This window comes from Lithobates pipiens, unplaced genomic scaffold (genome assembly GCF_037356315.1).
Source record: "Lithobates pipiens isolate NorthernLeopardFrog02 unplaced genomic scaffold, aLitPip1_a1.2 Scaffold_19, whole genome shotgun sequence".
In the NCBI taxonomy this organism is placed as follows: Eukaryota; Metazoa; Chordata; class Amphibia; order Anura; family Ranidae; genus Lithobates; species Lithobates pipiens.
Window position 1 is genome coordinate 452,737,159 of NW_027507764.1, and position 18,466 is coordinate 452,755,624.

Below are 18,466 nucleotides of genomic sequence, written 5' to 3' on the forward strand. Positions count from 1 at the left end.
TCTGATATGGACTTTGGGGGGACCCCTATCCCGTTTTTTCGGAGTAGGACTTCCCCTTTAAGTCCATACCAGGTGACGGGGCCAGTGACGTGTCAATCTTGCCGACGGAGGCGGCAACATTGACTTCCTTCGCTAGTCCCGTCTACCTGGAGCCGCGTTCAAAATTAACGAACTTTTCTCTGTGTGTGGGCAAGTCTGTTCATTTCAAAAGTCCAGCGGACTCCCGCCATAGTCCAGCGGGTTGTCTGCCGGAAAAGTCCGGTCGTGTGTGTGCAGGTCCGCTCGGAAAAGTCCGGCGGACCTCCGCTGCAAAGTCCGGCGGGTTGTCTGCCGGACTAAGTCCACCATACTAAGTCTGCCGGATAGTCCGATCGTGTGTACGTGGCATAAGGGAACTCTGCAGGTTCAGATGTAAAAGGGGGACTCTTGTGATTAACTTCATATGATTAGAAATGTTATTTAATTGCAAAATATATGTATAGTTTATACCATAAAAAAATATTGCTGTGTACCGCAAAAGTGTTCGGGTTTGACTTGAAGAAAAGGTGGGATACCTGCTTATTTTTACCACTAAACTGAGCTTATATAGTGAAATACCGTATTTAGCCACTTACGGACCGCCCACCACAGTTGTGTCTCCTGTCAGGTATGAAGACGAGTGAGGGGAGTGAGGGGAGTGAGGGGAAGATGGCCCCCACCCATCTCAATTACGTACAATTACTGGGCAGAAGCGACACCAAAACGTCACTTCTGCCCACAGCTCTTAAAGTCCAATTTATTTTAAAAAAAAAATTATAAATAAAAAATTTTATTTAGATTTTTTATTGCATTTTAGTCTAAATATGCGATCTGAGGAATTTTTGACCCCAGATCTCATATTTAAGAGGACCTGTCATGCTTTTTTCTAGTACAAGGGATGTTTACATTCCTTGTAATAGGAATAAAAGTGACATTTTTTTTTAAACAGTGTAAAAATACAAAATAAAAGGTAAAGTAAATTAATAATAAGCCGAGCTCCTGCGCGGAAGTGAGCGCATACGTGAGTAGCGCCTGCAGATGAAACTGGTGTTCAAACCACACCTCTGAAGTATCGCGGTGATCGGTAGAGCGAGAGCAATAATTCCAGCCCTAGCCCTCCTCTGTAACTTAAAACATGCAACCTGTAGAATTATTTAAAGGTCGCCTATGGAGATTTTTAAGGGTAAAAGTTTGTCGCCATTCCACGAGCGGGCGCAATTTTGAAGCGTGACATGTATCAGTTTACTCGCCGTAACATTATCTTTCGCAATATAAAAAAAAATTACTGTTGTCTCATTTTTTTATTCAAAAAAGTTAATTTTTTCAAAAAAAGTGCGCTTGTAAGACCGCTGCGCAAATACGGTGTGAAAAAAAGTATTACAATGTCCGCCATTTTATTCTCTAGGGTGTTAGAAAAAAAACAATATATAATTATATAATGGTTGGGGGTTGTGTAAGTAATTTTCTAGCAAAAAAAAAAAACTGTTTTAAACATGTAAACATCAAAACGAGGCTGGTCCTTAAAGTGGGGTGCCCCTAAAAAAAAAAAAAAAAAAAAAAATTTAAGTCAGCAACTACAAATACTGCAGCTGCTGACTTTTAATAATCAGACACTTACCTGTCCCAGGGTCCAGCAATGAGGGGGAACGAATTCCCCCTTCGTTCCCCGCTCCGCTTGCGGTGCCATCATTCGTACTGTGGGCCACAGCCGGGCACCCACTGCGCATGCGCAAGCTGCGCAGGGCGCCATGATACGCCGCACAGTCACCTGGGACACATGACAGATCCCAGATGACTGTGCGATGGGAAGTAATGTCACCAGCCTGGGCAAGGAAGAAGGCAGACTACGAGGGACCCCCTAGCAACAGGAATTTAGAGGTGAGTACAAATTTTTTTTATTTTTTTTTAAGAATTTTAAAGAATTTTTTATTTTTTGGTGGCAGCACCACTTTAAGTGGTTAGAAATCCATGACACTGTTTTGATGTTTGTTTTAAAAGCAGCGATCTTCTGTCAGATCAGCAAACTAATCTCAACATCAAAACAGTGTCACGGAATTCTAAATTCTCTATTGCACCATATAAACTGAGTTTAGTGGTAGAAATAAGTGTGCCATGCAAGGACGTCCGCTTGGCGACTTCAGACTGTAGCCTTAGTGTGGCCAAGTGCGGGTGTACCAAAATGGCTATGACGGAGCGTCACTTCCGTTGCAAAATCTGACGGGTCGCCTAATCTGACGGGACTCTGGAAGCACAAACCCCACAGCAGCTGCTTCCTGACTGCCTACGTTACATTGACGAAGTGAAAGTCTTAGAAGGAGAGGGGCGTGCTCTATCAGTAATCCCCGCCCATGCCTCCCCTCTTCCTACTGACACACTCCCCGAGGCGGTCACGAGTTTCGTTTCCTTGGGTGACGTCTCTTCCCTGGCCCCTCCCCCGGTTCTCGCTTTGTCTTTACTGGCACCGCAACCTTCTGACGTCATTAATTTTCCCTGGAAGGCGTCGTGCGTCCATTCCAGCTGAGAATAACTGTCTCCGGTGTGTGAGTGAGGTAAGTCTCTCGTCGCTTCCACTCTCCTAGGCGCGGTGACCGGTCAGGGCAGGGAATGGGGTCGGATCCCGTCAGACTTTTCTTGTCAGGCAGTAGAGAGGTTCTGGCGGCCTGTGTAGTGCGCAGACTCCCTTGTGTTCAGGTGGGGCTTTGTTTTCTTTCTTCTACCACCCAAATCATACAGGGAGAGCTGCATTGTAACTGAATTCTATAGAAATTCAACTTCCAGTGGAAGGAGAACTCGCACTACGTCTTATGTGTCCCCTCATACCCCCATAGACATTGTCTACTGAATACATGGCCTCTATGGCTTTCTATGTGGTCACATGAGCTGGGCGTTGTGTGCTGACAACGCAGTGACGTCACAGTCTGGTTTCCTGAATTCCGGCCCACTGGCCACAGCGACGTCACAGTCTGGTGTCCTGAATTCCGGCTCAATGGCCACAGCGACGTCACAGTCTGGTGTCCTGCATTCCGGCCCACTGGCCACTGCGACGTCACAGTCTGGTGTCCTGCATTCCGGCCCACTGGCCACAGCGACGTCACAGTCTGGTGTCCTGCATTCCGGCCCACTGGCCACTGCGACGTCACAGTCTGGTGTCCTGAATTCCGGCCCACTGGCCACAGCGACGTCACAGTCTGGTGTCCTGAATTCCGGCTCAATGGCCACAGCGACGTCACAGTCTGGTGTCCTGCATTCCGGCCCACTGGCCACTGCGACGTCACAGTCTGGTGTCCTGCATTCCGGCCCACTGGCCACAGCGACGTCACAGTCTGGTGTCCTGAATTCCGGCCCACTGGCCACAGTGATATCCGAAAAAGGGGATCGAGATTTGTGGTCACGTGACTGATGGACGGACACACACACAGAGCCTGTAATGATCAGGAGTGTCTGTGATAATCAATGTGTCTCCACATGACAAATGTTGGTGCAGGTGACAGATTTGTGGAATGGTTGTAGATTTTGTTGCATGCACAGAGTGTAGTGGGACTCCCTCTCTGCTGAAGATGTCACACAGACATCACGGCAGCAGGGAGTGTTATATCTAGTGGAGGGACTACAGGTCCACTCCCCTTGTGATTGACAGCAGGCAGTGGGTGGATCCATAGCCAATATGGCTAAAGAATCTGCCCACATCTGCTTGCTGTCAATCACAAGATGAGTGGACCTGATGGGAGACTCCATTTTGCCATCATGCTCCACCCACTGCAGTATCTTAGGCTGTTAGGAGGCTGCATCCTTAACCACTTCAGCCCCGGACGATTTTACCCCCTTCCTTACTAGAGCACTTTTTACGATACGGCACTGCGTCACTTTAACTGACAATTGCGTGGTCGTGTGACGTTACACCCAAACAAAATTTACGTAATTTTTTTCACACAAATAGAGCTTTCGTTTGGTGGTATTTGATCACCTCTGCTGTTTTTATTTTTTTTGCGCTATTAACAAAAGAAGAGCGACAATTTTGAAAAAAAACACTATTTTTTGCTATAATATCCCATTAAAAAAAACAAAAAAAAAAGAAAATTTTCCCTCAGTTTAGGCTGATATGTATTCTTCTACATATTTTTGGTAAAAAAAAATCGCAATAAGCGTATATTGATTGGTTTGCGCAAAAGTTATAGCGTCTACAAAATCGGGGATATATTTATGGCATTTTTTTTTTTTTTTCGTGACTGATATATCGGACACTTTTGATATATTTTTGGGACCATTCACATTTACACAGTGTGCTATAAAATTGCACTGATTACTGTGTAAATGTGACGGGAAGGGGTTAACACCAGGGGGCGCTGCAGGGGTTATGTTCCCTATGGGAGTGATTCTAACTGTGGGGGGAGGGGGACTCATAAGGGGAGGAGAACGATCCGTGTTCCTCTGTACTGAGAACACACCATTGGTCTCCTCTCCTCTGACAGGACGTGAATCTGTGTGTTTACATACAGCAGGACCGTGGACCTGTGTGTTCCCAGGCAATCGCGGGTGCCCGGCGGACATCGCAGGCACTTGTACCGGGTTCCGAGCGCCCCCTAGGTGGCCGGGAATGGGAGGACGTCTTATGACGCCCACCCAAGATGGGAGATCCCATCTGCGGGCGTCATGACTATGGGTGGGTAGGGAAGTGGTTAAAGGAGAAGTCCAGCCTGAGCTCATTTGGCTGGGCTTCTCCTATGGGTCACAGGAGTGCAATTTGTTTTGCACTTCTGTGACCCGTTATCAGGAGAAAGCGGTCTGAAGTCTGCTCTCTGCTGACGCCACAGGAATCAGTCCAGCACTGTGTCATCCCGACAGTCTGAATCCACCAGCTGATTAAACATTTTTAACAGGTTACCAGTTCAGAGTTAGAGGAAGTCTAGTGCTAGAATTATTGCTCTCGCTCTAACATTTGCAGCGGTACCTCACTTGTGGTTTGAATGCCACTTGCATATGCAGGCATGACCTACATATACATTTTCTTCTGCGTGTGAACACGAGGGGACAGGGGCACTTTACCTTTTTTGTTTTTATTATTTATTTTATTTCTATTACAAGAAATGTAAACATCCCTTGTAATAAGAATAAGGCATGACGGGTTCTTCAATAAGACCCCAGATATCTACTCTAACCTGACAAGCATGAGGTCAAAAAATAAATAAATTGATCTCTGCTTTCCAGGGAAAAAAAACTGGCAGTGTTTACATCATGACGTCATGACATCACTTCCAGCCTCCCAGGGTCATAGAGGTGGCCAACTCTATGGTAATCCAGCAGCACCGCTTGACCCAGTCTCTGGCTTCCCAATCGCATTGGGGAGCCCAGAGAAGCCCTGGACGTCCCCGCTGCCTGTAAAGGCAATTCAGCTGCTAGGATGGCTTTTACATTAGAGGAAATCGGTGGCTGAAAACAAAGATGTCTGGATGATGCCTGTAGCTGCATTCATCATCTAAATATCACCACTTCAACCTAAAGGATGTGGTTTAACCACTTTCAGACCGGACCAATTTGCTGGTCAAAGACCAGACCACTTTTTGCGATTCGGCACTGCGTCGCTTTAACTGACAATTGCGCGGTCGTGCGACGTGGCTCCCAAACAAAATTAACGTCCTTTTTTTCCCACAAATAGAGCTTTCTTTTGGTGGTATTTGATCACCCCTGCGGTTTTTATTTTTTGCGCTATAAACAAAAATAGAGCGACAATTTTGAAAAAAACGCATTCTTTTTTACTTTTTGTAATATCCCCCAAAAATATATAAAAAAAACATTTTTCTCAAGTCATCTTCCAGGACGGCAGGCCTGAGAGATGAGAGGCTCCTCCCTACAGGAAACACAATCAATCGACAGCTGTTTTAAGTCCCCACCCTTCCCCTTGATCCTCAGTTTTTGATTGTGTTTCTCCCTACACAGCGAAACTGTTTGTTTTTTTCCAAATGACCCGAAGCCTGGGGCTGGTGGTCTCCCCCTGGGAGCCGGACCACAAGCCTGGGAAGCCTCTGGGTCTGGTAGGATATTCTTGTCCTTCCTGGGGGGTTCCCCTATCTTTTCCTCAGGGCGGGCAGCAGAAATTGGAAGAGCCCCCCTGAGAGCTGAAGGACCCTGGGTACAGTGGTGTACCCAGAACTTCAGGGGCCATTATCCTGTCTCCCCCTCCTTACCTGTACAGGTGGCTGTTCAGACGGGGGTGCTGGCCATCGGTTCTTTCCAGGGGGATCTTGTCCCCGACTCCTGGGTCCCCGGTAGCTCGCGTGGGCTGCCGGAGAGGGCGTGGCAACAAGCACCCGCGTCATTTTCACACTTCGGGAAAATGGCAGCGGCGTTCTTACCCAGGAGGGAAGGCTGTGAGTCAGTAGGAGCAGGCGCCCACATCCTCCTTTCTCTAGAGCGAGGAGGCACCAGTTTACTACGGTGTATGTCTGACTTAACCACCTCAGATATGAAGATGGGAATGAGGAATGGAAGGCATTGCCCCCCCCCCCATGTGTATATAGACTGACTGACTGGTAACCTAGCACCTCCCTATGGGGACAGCAGTTGGGGGGGGGAGCACTTTGGCGGCTATCCTCCTTGCGTGTGGACCATAAGGATGGAAAAGCAAGCCCGCTGGCTGTGGCAAAAAGAGGAAGACGACAACGGTGAGTACTTTACTTTCCTTTTGCCGTGGGAAATTAGCTGCAAAATCCCCAATTCCAGCCAGAGGGTTTCTGGGCATTTGAGATCTCACCTGGGGTCTGGATTCAAATAGCCCTTAAGCTTCTGCTAAAAACACCAGCTGCAGCCCCTCTTACATCAGAGAAGCTGTATGGTGGACAGGTGGTGCAGAGGAACGAGTGTGCCTAAACCACCTCAGATGAGAAAGAGGTAGGTAGGCCATTGCTCCCCCTTCCCCGTGTATATACTGACTGGTGCAGTGCAGAACTTGGGGTCGGGATACAAATAGCGCAGACGCCACTGCTAAAACCACCAGCCACAGCTCCCTCTTACAGCAGAGACACTGTGGTTATCGCAGCAGTAGGTTGCCAGCCTCTCCCTACATGCCCAGTTGTGGTACATTTAGTAGGGATGAATATAGCGTACAGAGGGGACCTGGTAGATACAAAGTTACTTACAGGCCAGGTATACCACTGAACAGGTTATTAATTGGGCAGTGGTTGGTGGATTCAGAAGCTCCCCTGGTCAGCAGGTGCACTAGGTTACCGGCCCTATTAGCCCAGCTGCTAGGAATCTGAAGTTGCTTCACAATGTTTAAAAGCTGACCTAACATTCAAGGATGGGCAGAGACCAAGCTACTGTGTGGCACAGTAGGGGTTCCCTTGTCACAGATCCTCCTTTTGGGGGTTGCCTGCTATAGTTAACTTTCATAAGCTCCAACCTCCCACTCCACCTTTACACTGTGTTTATATTATAGTGTAGGAGGTAAGAAGAAACTTTTTTTATTGGTTTGGGCTACAATCCACTCAGTGGCAGATCTAAAGGCGATTCACCATAGATCGCTCCCTACATCCTTTTAATTGAGGATTTTCTGTGCAAACCTATGCAAGAGCTACATAATTGATTGCTTGAAGCCTGCAAATAGCTATTTACCTCCCAGGCTAAACTGGTAACCACCTCTTCTAGAGAGGTCTTAAATTGGTCTCTAGGGCTGGGCTCATTGAGACTTTAGTTGCTAATCAGCACCACCTGGATATGTGCTGGCTAGCGTTTGCTCAGTCTATGGAGGTAAGGTAGGACAACAACTACTACTAATAGTAGGGTGTCCAACCATTTTAGGATCTGTTCCTTCTCTGGTGGTGAAGGTTTAGTATCTACAGCCCAGGCTATGCCTATGAAATAAATTGCCTGTTGGTTATTTCATAAAGGGATAGACCATGACTCCTCATTGGCTGCACACCAGTAGACCTCAGTAGTGAAGGTTTGTGCTTGCTGGGATGTTTTTGTCGCACAGCAGAAATACACATTGAGATTTGTGACATCTCTGCTTAATAAGGACTATATTGCTGTACATCAGAAATGCACTGCACTGAAGCTTGTTTTCTGTCCTTTATATACTAAAGGTACTGCTTTGTTTGGCTACAGATCAGAAGAATACAACAGTGAAGGTGGTCTGTACTTTCTGGTTTTGTGTTGCACAGCAGAAATGCACATCATTGTGTCTGGTGACATCTCTGCTCATAATGGTTATATTTCTGCACATCAGACATACACAAGATTGAGGTCTGTCTGTGGGGCTTTGTGTCCTGTTTTACTGCCTTGTTGGTTACTTATCAGAAAGGCAGCAGTGAAGTCTGATGGTCCTGATTTGCGTGGCGCTGTGCTGATTCAGACAGTGCTATTAACAGCAATGGCTGCCGAGTTTAAACATGCGATTTGACATGTTGAGTCGCATGACAAATCATTTCAATATGGATGTGCTATCTCTATTCATAGTGTTTTATTGTTGCACATCAGATTTATACAGCATTAAGGTCTGTGAGGTTTTGTGTCCTGTATTACTGCCTTATCAGAAAGGCAGCAGTGAAAATTGATGGTTCGAATTTGTTGGGCTACATAGTAGAAATACAAATTGAACCCCTGCCAGGTGTAGTACATATACTGCCTTTGGTAATCCATGTAGCACCACAAAGTGGTGTTGTGCTGATTTTAGCCATGCGATTTGACATGTTGAGTCGCAAGGCCAAATCGCTTCAATATGGATGTGCGATCTCTATTCAGAATTGTTATATTGTTGCACATCAGACATATACAAGATTGAAGGTTGTCTGTCCTTTTATGTCTTGCATATACTGCCTTATTGGCTGCATATCAGAAAGGACACAGCAGTGAAGGTTGCTTGTCTTTTTCTGATTTTGTTTTTGCTGCTCAGCTGAGAGACACATTGAGGATGGTGGCCTCTCTGCTCAGTATTGGTATATTACTACACATCAGACATACACAAAGATTGAATGTTTGTGTCCTGTATGTCCTATATTTACTGCCTTATCGTTTGTATATCAGGCACAGCAGTGAGCAGTGTTTCTCATGGATCTACCTTTCTGCATCTTAGGGATACACAGCAGGGGTTTGTTGGCTGCAATCCTCCAGGGAGTCACAGCATTGGGGACCCCTTACTTGTTCGACCTGAAAATTGCTATTTGTTTTTTTTTTCCCTGCGACCTGTGTAATCTTGAGGTCTGTGGATCCAGGAATCAGGGACTGCTGGTGTCGCACAGACACAAATGGTACCCATTGGAAGCCATAGTATATGACTTCTCATGCGTCTTGCAGTCCCAAGTCGCAGGTTGGGTCGCACGGGTGTGGGAACCCTAAACTTATCTGTCCCTTCTGATTGAGGTTTTGCTACACAGCAGGAATACTCATCATGACGTTATTGTTTTATTTTGCAGCAGACCAGAAAGATTGCAGCTGTAAAGGCTGTCTGTCTTTTTCCTCAGTGTCTGCTTTTATGTTGTTGCACAGCAGAAATACTCAAGATTGAAGCTTGTTGGTGCTTTCTGTTTCAGAAAAACACAATGCTGCAGGTTGCTTGTGTCCTTTCTCAGTGTTGGTTCTATCTGAACTACACTACAGAAGTGCATGACAGAAAGGATTGTCTTGTGTTCCATATTTTTCCCTGTGGCATAGCAGAAATGCACAACACGGGAGTTGGTGTTCATATTAATCTTATAACTGTGGTGGTTTGTCAGAAATACACAACATAGAAGTTTGGGTCTTTCTGTCTTTATAGCCTTGTTTTGCTGTACATAGGTAAAGCACAACAGTAAAGGGGGTTCCTGTCCTTTCCGTATTTATATATCAGTTATGACCTAGCTAGCTGCACTAAAGAAATACGCAGCATTTAGGGTTTGCTTGAGTCTTAATGTTTTTACGTCTTGGCAGCACATCAGAAAACCAGACTATGAGGACTGTTTGTCTACGTTGAGGTTCAGATTTGGGTCTCTTCCCATATTTGATATATTGGTTTAGCTAGTCACACTCAGGCACACAACATTGTTGTCTATGCTTGTGTCCTTTCTGTCTAAATCTATTGTGCCGTGCCCACAATCTATGATCATTTTATTTGTGATATTAATAATGCATGTATCACCTTTTTGTATTTCAGCCTTCTTTTCCATGGAGGGGCCAGGAGTTCGGGCTGCAGCTGCCACATGTCAGAAAACCTTGACCACTTGCATTCAGGGATGCCAGAACCATTTCCTAGGGTTGAAGCCCTGTAGGGTTATGGGACACTGGAGGAAGGGGATAATGATTCGCCCTGTTTAGTAAGAACTTGGAGAGTTCTATTCAGAGGAGTATTAGGGCCTAAGGATGAAGTATAAAGATGTATACCCGATCGAATAGGTTTCGGCTCGGTGCATGGCCTTCATTTTGCCCTTTTTTAGCAAAACTAGACATAGCAATATGGGTAGTCTACTCCTGCTAGGGACTTTAATCTCCTGAAGAAGGCTCTCAGGCGTAAGTAAGGACATAGATTGGGCGTGCCTTAAACCCAGGGTTCAAGCTTCTGTTAATCTATTTCCCTTAAGTAGGCTTCCCTTTAGTCTTTTGCTGACATAAAGATAAAAAGGAAGCAGTTTTATTTCCCTCAACAGGATAGTGTTAAGACAGGCCCTCTTATTGATTAATGTAGTGTCCTTGTCTTACACAGGTCTCTTATTTATCTTTTTAGTGGTTCTAAGTAGCACCTACAGGCATAATAGGCCATGGTTGTTAGATGTGTGAGATAGGCAACATTGCTAACCTACAAGTTTAACATGTTTTCTGATTCCATTTTTAAGAGCCCATTTCACCTAGATACTGCATCTGAAGCGGAAAAGGCAGGAACATCTGTGGAGCAGACCTGCAGATCAGCCGCATGATCCAGCTAAGATGCCTTCATCAAGCATATGAGCGTATGGAATGGAGGTAAAGCTCACTGCAGAGCCAAGGTTCGCCAAGAGGGTTTTGCAGTGGCCCCACCCTAAGGTAGGCCTGAGGTACTTGTTTATCCTCTCAGGTGTGCCGTCCTGGAAGATGACTTGAGAAAAGTACCAGTTACTTACCGGTAACTGTCTTTCTGGGAAATCTTCCAGGACGGCAGGCCTACTTCCCGCCCGTTGGAGGAGGGAAAATTCTAGAACACTAGAAGGTGAGTACCTATGAGGAATGATTTCCCTTGTGAACCTGGTTCAGGAGTTACTTCTCTACAAACTGAGGATCAAGGGGAAGGGTGGGGACTTAAAACAGCTGTCGATTGATTGTGTTTCCTGTAGGGAGGAGCCTCTCATCTCTCAGGCCTGCCGTCCTGGAAGATTTCCCAGAAAGACAGTTACCGGTAAGTAACTGGTACTTTTTTCCCTCAGTTTAGGCCGATACGTATTCTTCTACATATTTTTGGTAAAAAAAATCGCAATAAGCGATTATTGATTGGTTTGCGCAAAAGTTATAGCGTTTACAAAATAGGGATAGTTTTATAGCATTTTTATTAATAATAATTTTTTATTATTTTTTTTTTTACTAGTAATGGCGGCGATCTGCGATTTTTTTTTTTTTTTTTTATTGTGACTGCGACATTGTGGGGGACCCATCGGACATTTTTGACACATTTTTGGGACCATTGTCATTTATACAGTAATCACTGCTATATAAATGCAGTGATTCCTGTGTAAATGACACTGGCAGTGAAAGGGTTAACCAGTGGGTGGCAGTGTAGGGGTTAAGTGTTCCTAGGGGTGTGTTACTAACTGTGGGGGGGTTGGGTTTTCATTTAGTGTACACTGATCTCTGCTCCAATCACATGGAGCAGAGATCAGCGTCACTAGTTGCTAGGCAGAATGGAAAAATATTGTTTACACAGCATTTCCTCCATTCGGCCGCTCCGTGAGACGATCGCGGGGATGCCCGCGGCGATCGAGTCCGCGGGTCCCGCGACCGGACTCGCGGGGGTCCCGACCAGCGCGGGAGCGCGCCGCCGGGGGCGCGCTCCCGATGGCAGGGCGGCATCGAATATTGGACGTACCTGTACGCCAATATGCCTGCCCGTGCCATTCTGTCGACGTACATCGTCGTGCGCTGGTCGGGAAGTGGTTAACCACTTGCTTACTGGGCACTTAAACCCCCCTCCTGCCCAGAAGTTTTCAGCTTTCATCACTGATGCACTTTGAATGACAATTGCGCGGTCATACAACACTGCACCCAAATTACATTTTTATCATTTTTTTTCCCCACAAATAGAGCTTTCTTTTGTTGGTATTTAATTACAGCTGGGAGTTTTATTTTTTTGCTAAACAAACAAAAAAAGATGCAAAATAAAAAATCCTGTTTAATAGTTTGTTATAAAATTTTGCAAACAGGTCATTTTTCTCTTCATTGAAATGCGCTGATAGGCTGCACTGGTGGACACTGATAGGCTGCACTGGTGGACACTGATAGGCTGCACTGGTGGACACTGATAGGCTGCACTGGTGGACACTGATAGGCTGCACTGGTGGACACTGGTAGATGACACTGATGGGCACGGATATGAGGTTCAGCACTGTTGAGGCAGATTGTGGGCACTGATGGGTGGCACTAAGGGCACTAATGGGTGTTACTTTTAGCCAATATTTAGGTGGCACTGGCAGGGGGCAGGTGGGCACTGATGCGCTGGCCACAGCTCACCGTGATCGGGACTAAAGTCTCTCTCACGGCCGCCGGTGACCGGCTTTTATAAGCCAGCCAGTTCCTATGCCGTAATATGCATCCTCTGCAGACAGCGCTTTGTCTCAGCGACCATAGTTCTACTCCAGCTGGGGTTTAGTTTTAAAATTGGTTATTCCTTTAGTAGCTTTGCAGTTTCAGGGAAAATTACATTTACATAAAACAGATTGGAGGACTTTTTGCCATTCTGTTGGGTACTTTCATTACTACTGTATTGCACAACAATTCATTAAAAGTGAAGATATGCCTACATAAACACAGAGGCAGGTGGTTAATATAAATTCTTTGTTATGTACATAACTGGACATACAGTAGCACAACATCAAACAATGCTGCTGTTCAGTAACACCAGGTATGTGTACATGACTCTGCCATCAGATAACCTGAGCTATCTGTCCAGGCCCTGTGCCCTGTGAGGGGGTATAGGTGGTGTTGCTTGTTGTGCTGTTCTATGTAAACCAGGGTTCCATAGAGTCTCCAATTTTTGTTAATAATACAAAAAGGGGAGGGGCTAAAAAGAGGCTGAGGAAAGGGAGGGATACCTGAGGGGTAGTGAGAATAAGGGGGAGGAAAAATGACTTTTGCCGATTAGTGGAGAAAGCAGGGCAGGAAAAAAGGAGGAAGAAGGGGATAGTGAAGTGCTACAAGCTGACCAGTGAAGAAAATATAAAAATATAAAACGATAATAATCTATATTATTATTATTATTATTATTATTGCTGCACAATTAATTGTTAATCGTCAATAATCGTTATTGCAATCTTGACTAAAGCGTTTCACAATTCTTTCTATGCAAATAATTCTCTCTGCTCTTCTGAAGCCACAGCCTTCAAAAGAAAGGAAGAGAAAAACTGGGCGGTCTGCCAAGAATCAAAACATTCTTAACCACCTAGCGCCCGCCCTATGGCCGAATGACGGCCGTAGAGCAGGCGCGTTCGTCCGGGTGGACGTCCTGATGTTTACTTCCGCAATGCGCGCCGTCGCGGGCGCGCATCGCGGAAGTTCTGTGTTCGCCGTGTCCCCCGGGGACAGGCAAACACAGATCGCTGTAAACGGCCAATCACAGCGGCCGTTTACAGCGTGATCGGCGTGTCCAATGGGAGATGATCTCATATGTAAACATATGAGATCATCTCTCAGCGCCGCTCTCCCTCCTCGCACAGACAGTGTGAGAGGGGAGAGATGAACGGCTGCAGCGGCAGCCGTTCTGCCTGTAGTAAAAAAAATAAAAAATAAAAAAAAGTAAAAAAATAAAACAAGTGCCATCCGCCCCCAGCAGTGCCATCCGCCCCCAGCAGTGCCACGTGTCGTCAGTGCCACATAGTGCCATCTGTCATCAATGCCACTTATCAGTGCCATCTGTCATCAGTGTCACGCGTCATCGGTGCCATGTATTAGTGGCATCTGTCTCGGTGCCACGTGTCTTCAGTGCCACGTATTAGTGCCATCTGTCATCAGTGCCACCTGTCATCAGTGCCACGTGTCATTGTCCTGGTGCTTCAAAAGTGTAATAAATAGTCAACAAGTTAGATGTGTAATTTATGTTCCTAGAACACATGATGGCGCTACCTGCATGTTGGGCCTCTCTATGTGGCCAGGCTGTGAAAAAGTCCCACACATGTGGTATTGTAATACTCAGGAGGAGTAGCAGAATTTTTTGGGGGGTGTCATTTGTGGTATACACATGCCACGTGAGAGAAATAACCTATTACAATGACAATTTTGTGGAGAAAAAAAAAAAGAAGAAAAATCTTAATTTTGCAAAAAATTGTGGGAAAAAAATGACAACATAAAAAAGCTCACCATGCCTCTTACTAAATACCTTGGAATGTCTACTTTCCAAAAAGGGGTCATTTGGGGGGTATTTGTACTTTCCTGACTTGTTCGGGTCACAAGAAGCGAGATAGGCCACCAGTACATCAGATGTGATCAATTTTGTGCGATTCGCACCACAGCTTGTAGACTCTCTAACTTTCACAAAGACCAAATAATATCCACTAATTTGGGTTATTTTTACCAAAGATATGTAGCAGTATAAATTGTGACCAAAATTTATGAAGAAAAATTAATAATTTGCATAATTCTGTCACAGAAACAAAGAAATATGTGTTTTTTTTTCAAAATTTTCGGTCTTTTTTCATTTATAGCGCAAAAAATAAAAACCCCAGAGGTGATCAAATACCACCAAAAGAAAGCTCTATTTGTGGGGAAAAAAAGGACACAAAATTCATTTGGGTACAGTGTTGCATGACTGAGTAATTGTCATTCAAATTGTGAGAGCACCGAAAGCTGAAAATTGTCTGGGCAGAATGGTGTTTAAGTGCCCAGTAAGCAAGTGGTTAATCAGTTGAACTTCAGTATAAACATTGTAACAATCCCTCAATGGAATAGACTCTGTGTGTAAATGAGAAAAGTTTAAACACTAAACCGTTTTCTTACATTTGTTAAAATCTTTTTTTTTTTTGCTAGAAAATTACTTGGAACCGCCAATATAAATTTTATATATTAATGTGTGTGTGTGTGTGTGTGTATTTATATTTCTTTTAGTAGACACCCTAGAGAATAAAACGGTGGTTGTTGCAATATTTTATGTCATACTGTATTTGTGCAGTGGTCTTTCAAATAATAATAAAAAAAAAAAACTGACCAGTAAAGTTAGCCTTTTTTTTTTTTTTTTTTTTTTTTTTTATATAATGTGAAAGATTTTGAGTATTATCTTTTTATTCTAAGCAAAGAAAAAATTGTGATTCTCATTTTGGCTAGAATGGTGAGTGAGGGATGAGAATCCCTGTCTAAGTTTTTATTGCTCTGTTTCTATTGGGGAGATTTTGTGTTTATAATTAAAGTGGATATAAAAAAGGAGGGTTATAACCCTGGCTTATTGTTTCCAGTATAAAATTTGATTCACATAATCATATCTGTGTAGTTATAAGTAAATTCAACTTGTCTAAAGCCAACACTTCCTTTTTTTTTTTTTTTTTGTTTGTTTGACTAGAGTGGGGAACTTATTTTTACAGTTGGCAGAATTTTCCCTTCACTTCCTGGAGGCACAACAGTTAGTCAATGATATCTTGCCACCAGAACAAGAGCCCACATTTTAGTAGAATTTAGAAGTCCAGAGTCTAATATTGATATTCATAACAATTCAAACCTAAAATAGCCAAGGTGCTTTAGGGGTTCAAAAATGACACCCTTCTTCAGGATCTGGATGTTTTGAGTGAATAGGACTCCAATAGAAGGATTGTCTGTCTGAACGTTGGCATTAGCCAGGATTGATATGTCAGTAAAACAAATGTATTGCTGTCTGCATCCCCCACTGAGCAGATTCACCCTCTTCTCCTTTCTGCCCATTTTCACTATGACTAAAAGTGTGGAAAATCCAAAAGTTCTGAGCTGGCACCAAAACAAGGATAGAGGGAAATATCTTCCAGGACACTTGTTTCAGTGACAACTGGGAAGAGATTTACCTAATTCAAGAGAGATTACCTCTCACTTCCTGTTTTGTCAACAGGTCAGAAAGTGAAGGAAAATGTATTGACCAGGACATAAAAGGTTTATTTTTTTATTTTACTATAACAAAAAAAGTTGTAAACATTCCCTACCCTATAGAAAAAAATTTAAAAACAAAATAATTTCTTTAGAAATACTTTAAAGAGATTTCCCCATACTCCCTGTTTTTGTGGTAAATTTTGGATTTCCCCTTTCAGTCTGAGATATTGGTCATCAGAACAAATAGTGAATATCCACCTCAGGAACAGAGACAGTATTTCGAATTAAGGAAGTTAAAACTCTATACTGTGGTTTTTAGCCGCCATCAGCTGACCTGCCATTTCGCACCATATATTTTATGAAATTTAAATTCTTGGGGAAACGCACTAAGGTGCACATATTATTTTGGCATAAAGACACACAACCTTTTTTATGTTTTGGACAGAGTGGAGATGGATTCTAATTTCTCTTGGGGTTTTTTATTACTATCTCTGCTCTTATTAACCACTTCAGCCCTAGAAGGATTTTATATCCTTTTTTTTTTTTTTTTTTTTTTTTTTTTTTTTTTTACTAGTAATGCAGGCGATTTGCAGTTTGTGTGTGTGTGTGTGTGTGTGTGTGTGTTTTTTTATTTTATTTTTTTTATTTATTTTTCCAGCATATTGCGGTGGACAAATCTGACCCCAAATTACACTTTTTGGGGGCTAGTGACATTACATTGATCAGCGCATTTTTTATAGCATTGATCAATGTAAAAATGACACTGGCAGGGAAGGGGGTTAACTGTGTTCCCTGGGTGTGTTCTAACTGTAGGGGGGGTGGACTGGCAGGGTCATGACAGAGATAACTTTTCCAAATGACTCTGAACAGTAGATCTGTCAGAATGGGGATCAGCCTTGTTTACAAAGGCAGATCCCCATTCTGCCTCTGTACTAGGCGATGGCGGGTTGCCGGTGGACATCGAGTCTGCCCTACCCGTGTGCACACGTACCTGCGAGCTGCCGTACAACTACAGTGATTTGTGCAGGAGAGCCGACCTGCCGCCTTATAACGACAGTGGCTGGTCGGCAAGTGGTTGTAAACCTCAGCCATGGAATCTGAGCAAAGCACATATACTTGTAGTATGTATTTGTCTCTCTCCAAAGCTCTAAGTGTAGTTTCTCTCTGGTGCTTGTTTCCTCTGTTTTCGGTATGAGTCATTTCTGAGAAACTTTCCTGACATATGAGATAAATTTGTGTTGGGGAGGGAGCTCAGTCAACACACAACTTGTCTATTCAGAACCCAGTTCTGCTGTGTGGAGGGGGGCTTGTGCCTTTCCTCCAATCAGTTCTCACACATTATAACTGCAGCCTGTCCTCCCCCTCCTCTTTGCTCCTGACAAAAATTGTCACTTTTATTCCTACTACAAGGAATGTAAATAATCCCTTGTAATAGAAAAAAGGCATGACAGGTCCTCTTAAATATGTGACCTGGGGGTTAAAAGACCCCAGATCTCATATTTCCAATAAAAAAAAAAGTCATTTAAAAAAAAAAAAAGGGGTTCCTTTTAAGAGCTATGGGCGGAAGTGACATTTTGACATCACTTCCTCCTTGCCAGTGTCATAGAGACGGGTGGGGGCCAACTTCCCCTCGCTTGTCTCCATGCATAGCCGCCGAGAGGACCGAATTGCCTCCGCCGCTGCCGGCAGCTCCAGTAAGTGGAAGGGGGGGACTCCTCTCACGCCGCCGATAAGTGATCTTGCAACGCAGAGACCGCTTTTGTAGCGGACTGCTGGCTGAACGCGGTGATACCTGGATTATGGCAGCTAGCTGCTGCCGTAACGATGTCTGTCCTCAAAGTGCATAGTCATGTGGCGGTCCGGAAGTGGTTAAAAAGTATCTTATTACTTTTGTATTGCTTCCTTTTGTGTGAAATGCTTGGTGTTCCTGCCAGTCCCTCTGCTTTCCTGTTAAAAATGGACTACACTATGCATGAGAGCACATTGTGGTCAATTCTCTAGCTATGCTGGGAACTCTGCCTACTCTCCTCCAATGATCAGATTTTACCTGGCATCCTCCCACACTTTTTATTTCCTTTTAGATTTACCTTACTTTATAGTGCAAGGGCCTGCCTGATTGAATACAAATTTAAAGTGTTTAGGTTTGACCTTTTATATTATGGTTTTGGTAACCCTAAAGGAAAATTTGGATAATATATGACCCTCCTTATACAGGCAGGAGAGGGGCAGGAGATCCGGTTCTCACATACAGGCTACAGAA

The 18,466-nt window shown here is 44.2% G+C and overlaps 1 protein-coding gene across 1 annotated transcript in view; it reads left to right on the plus strand.

The window, feature by feature from the left end:
• Positions 1-2,405: 2,405 nt before the first annotated feature.
• The window catches only part of SDCBP (syndecan binding protein), a 68,236-nt gene continuing 52,175 nt past the window's right edge, over positions 2,406-18,466 (plus strand). The window contains exon 1 of the mRNA XM_077492742.1: positions 2,406-2,567. The gene's annotated coding sequence lies outside the window, so the exon portion shown is untranslated. The remainder of the gene's footprint in view (positions 2,568-18,466) is intronic.